This window comes from Papilio polytes, unplaced genomic scaffold (assembly GCF_000836215.1).
Source record: "Papilio polytes unplaced genomic scaffold, Ppol_1.0 DF822289.1, whole genome shotgun sequence".
NCBI lineage: Eukaryota > Metazoa > Arthropoda > Insecta > Lepidoptera > Papilionidae > Papilio > Papilio polytes.
This window is the reverse complement of record NW_013526915.1, coordinates 2,224,690-2,228,857: the sequence shown is the minus strand read 5'-3', so window position 1 is coordinate 2,228,857 and position 4,168 is coordinate 2,224,690.

Sequence of the window (4,168 nt, the reverse complement as noted above, 5' to 3'; positions counted from 1 at the left end):
TGACGCTGTGTGGCGCGCCTTGCGTGACAGATAGAAATTGTTCCCATTACTGCGAGACGTATCACGCTCTACATGCAGCGGGAAGCCGACGCTAGCACGCGACTCCGCGTCTTTTGTCACGCCGGACAACACGCAGACGTGACTGCGCGTTACATTTCGCTCTTACGATGACAGCTTATTACGTTAACTCCTCTAAACAGTTAAGAAAATGAGCAGTTTAACAATCGCGTTAGCCGCCCCACGGCCAGTCGTGTGGCGTGCATTAGGATCATTGTCGATGACGTGGAAATGGTATAAGAGATTACGTTTGCGAGTGCTGACGTACCGATAACTACGCTTATTACTCGAGCCCTAAACGCAGTGCTGCGATACTTTAACGTGGTTAAGAAGGTACTCGTGGATGCAAAAACAAGCTCCGATATTACGAAACACAACTACCTAAGCCGGAAGAGTTTAAAATCAACGCATTCCTTATTCCGAAACATATCGCAAAACAACCACACTCTGCCGTGTTTTAGAAAAGATACTAAGCTTTGAACTAAAGAGACGAGATTAGGAAAACTCGTCTCCTTGACCATTAAAACACGGACAATCAGATTAAAGTGGGCATTCAAAATGTCAACAATGCGGAAGGGCTCAGCGATGCAATTGCCTCGATTAAAACACGATCCGAGGCATTTGACGGATAAGGAGATAGACGTAGAACTAGTAAGACGGGCGGAGCGACAAGACAAAGGCGCGGGAAAAACATCGAATCCGGCGTCCAGACAAATCGATAAGGATCAGGAGGCGTGCTAATCGAGGTATCGGCGATGTCACCTAGCGACACACTGCGGTGTACTTACGGCCGGTATCGCAGCACGTGCCCGCTATTGTATGCTGGTGGCGTGCGGCGGGGCGCGGAGAGACGCGGCGGGACGCGGCGCACATGCCGAACGTCGCAAACAATACGCGCATCGATAATCGCCGGTTGTTTAAGGAACCACGAGCGAAGCGAAACGAAAGCTCAACGCCGACACAATAATAAATGGTAATGCTGTCGAACACATGGACGCGTGTCTTCACTTTAAATAAATGAACGAAGACGATGATGAAATTGTACGTGCGCGATCGAACAATGGAAGAAGGTGACACGAGGCGCGGACTTCTTGCGTCTCTGCAGTAAGGAAACAGATGTAAATGTCGTTTTATTTATATTTGGTATAATATGAACGTGTCGTAGAAGAGGTGCATGAATCAAATGGGGACAATACGAGGTGTGGCAGCGATGTCGCGTAGCAAGGCAATGTGCAGATGTGAACCGCTCCGCATAAAGCCGCTTCGAGCCCGCATTTGTCGCTTCCTACGCCATGTCAGCGAAGGCATTATTTAAATATTCATTATGTGACTATCTTATAATACGAGTCGTTTGTATCGGTCAGACAAGGAATCGATACCGTTAGGAGCGGTCGGTCACGCTCGCGTAATGATTTTTTACATCAATACAATTCGTGAGCAATGGAGGCGGGCTTTTTTGCAGTTAAACCGCGACTCATTAAATGCGATTTAAATAAAGATTTCCATTTGTATTGGCTCCGCGGAGAGCTGAATACGTTCGGTCAGGGACCGCGGCAGCGGTGTGACGTCAGAGGTCTCAATAGGTGTTAACGAGAGGTCGTCGGTGGGAGTTAAACGAGACCGGGTACTTGTCTACTCGCTTCTATTGATTTCACCTTCGGACGATGAAACTGTATCATGCGATTTTCTCGTAATAATTGAGGCGCTATATGCACAGCTCTTTAAACCAGGAATTCTAAGTAACTGAGGTATAGTCAGTGTTTTAAAAGGGTCGAAAAACAAAACTAAAAAAAAATACTATTCACCTCAGCAGCTGTGCGTTCGCTGTAAACTCGAAGTACATATCGGCAATTTTCATAAGGCAGTAATTGTTGAGAATCGAGTCATTACATCGATTGCAGGTTTCAACGTCTGTTACAACATATGATGCATTTCTCATCGGATCGATGTCGAAACTTTTACGTTAAAAGTAAAAGAAGCCAAGCAAATTGAATATATTCCAATACCAACACAAAAAGACCGAATCCATCCAACCTTCAGGTCTATTTATTGCTCAACATTACCATACATAGTATGACTGGATTTTAAGGAGCTTATTACGAAGGAGTTCCTACCTGCCAAAATTTCTTCTGTTATTTCTGATTACAACACCACACGTATGAAAAATCAGCATAAACTAGTCCTATTGTATCCCTTATTTAAGCTTTAACAATAAATCAAATTGATACCAAATAAATACAAGCCGTCAATACGTTCCGTGCGGGTTTCAAAATACAACATTATTTACCGATTACAAAATCGCCAGCGAGGCAATGTCGCTTACAATAAAAGGAATACGGTCGTACCTTCGTGTCTCATCTGAATATAATGGAGGGAGGCGCTGACTGTACGTAGTACCACAAATGTATACACGAATTACGTATTCAGATGATATTGTCCATACTATAGATTGCGGACTAGATTAAACGGCATTATATTTTATCTGCAGCGCCTATCGTTTGGTGAGCAATTTTATTTAGAGCTATAGAGCGATCTGTGGTCATTATGTTGCTGAACTTTAAACATTATTTAACAGTTGTTTAATCAAAATAAATGATAACTTAACAATTTGTCATGAACTTGAGGACAACGTTTTAGGTAATATTTATTCTTATAAGATTTAGAAAGGACAGAAAGCAGTTTTAAAGTATTTGACATCATAATTTCCCCGTTCACGAACATGTATTTGTTAAAATTCTTAGTAAACCAGAAGTCAATTGTCAGCGACAATACGATATCGCAACATAGAAATAGGGTAGTATTATTTTATTTTAAAAGATTCTCGTTACAGATAATTTACATACAAATGCATACTAGTTTCGCGTGATAGATTTAAACAATGGAGGCGGAGTAAGCCGCTCAGGACTGAGGGTAAATGTAAATCGAATGATAAAATTTACAAGACACGTTTGAAATTGGATTCCCGTCTTGTTTTTGGATGTAAAGTGGATGCAATAGTCGCCAGTTCATGTCTCTATAAAAGGGTAATGTGGTCTGTGGATTACTATTGTCGAAGGCAATCGATCTATAAAGCTGTAATGTGTTTCTGTTAGTTTCAATATAAGGTTGGTTCTCTATTGGTCTGCGTAGGAAGATTAAACGACTAGCATATAATTGAACTCCAATTCCAACGTTAGTTCAATTAAAACAATATTCTTGAATAAATATAGAAATTACTAGAAAGGATAAGTTATTAGTACCAGCGTTCAATTCTTCATTAAAGTAACACAATAACTGCGGGATCCCTCATTTCTTTTATCGTTTACTAGCTGTTCCCGTGCGGCTCCATCCGCATGAAATTATAAAAATTTTATTGTTTACATATGTCAAATTATCAATTGCAAATATCAAAATGACATGACGTGATGTCAATCCATGTCAACCTTGCTTCCTTGATGTTGGCAACAACTTATGGTCTCTTTTCCACATTAGGATTTTTATCTAAAATATTTAGCCCTAAGACATCTTAGGCAACAAAGAAGTGTGTGTTTACGCTTTATTATTAGTATAGATGAATTAAACATAAACTCCAAATTTACCTCATTTTATTTTAACATTCTATTTAAAAAAAAATGAAAATTTTGCATGATCCAACAAAGTGAGAATATATCAGATCATTTATCAAGTTTTAAAGTACTCAAACTTTTACGGAAATAAAAGGAATTTTCTTCTCCTTCATATCATCCTTGCCTTCATTCCTTTCAGCGTTTTCCATTTCCTTGTACTATAAACTTTCCACACACAAGTTCCGCATCTTGAGTTGCTCAAATTAATAAAATTATCTAATATAAGGTCAAGAATGACCTCGCAACCTGACCTACAAACTGGATCACTTAGCGCGACGAGGTTGGCCTTCTTTTTACTAACACTGGCCATTTAAGGCAATACAACCTTCTTTACAGCTGGTATGGTGCAGTAAAACAGACTAAATCATACATTGATTTTAAATAGGTAAATATAGATAACATCTTACCTATTTAGAAATTACTGGTAATTATGGGCAAGATATGAATTTTACTTAATTAATTATCTCCTAGAAAGAGATGGATGGATTGCGTGAAAGGTGACATGA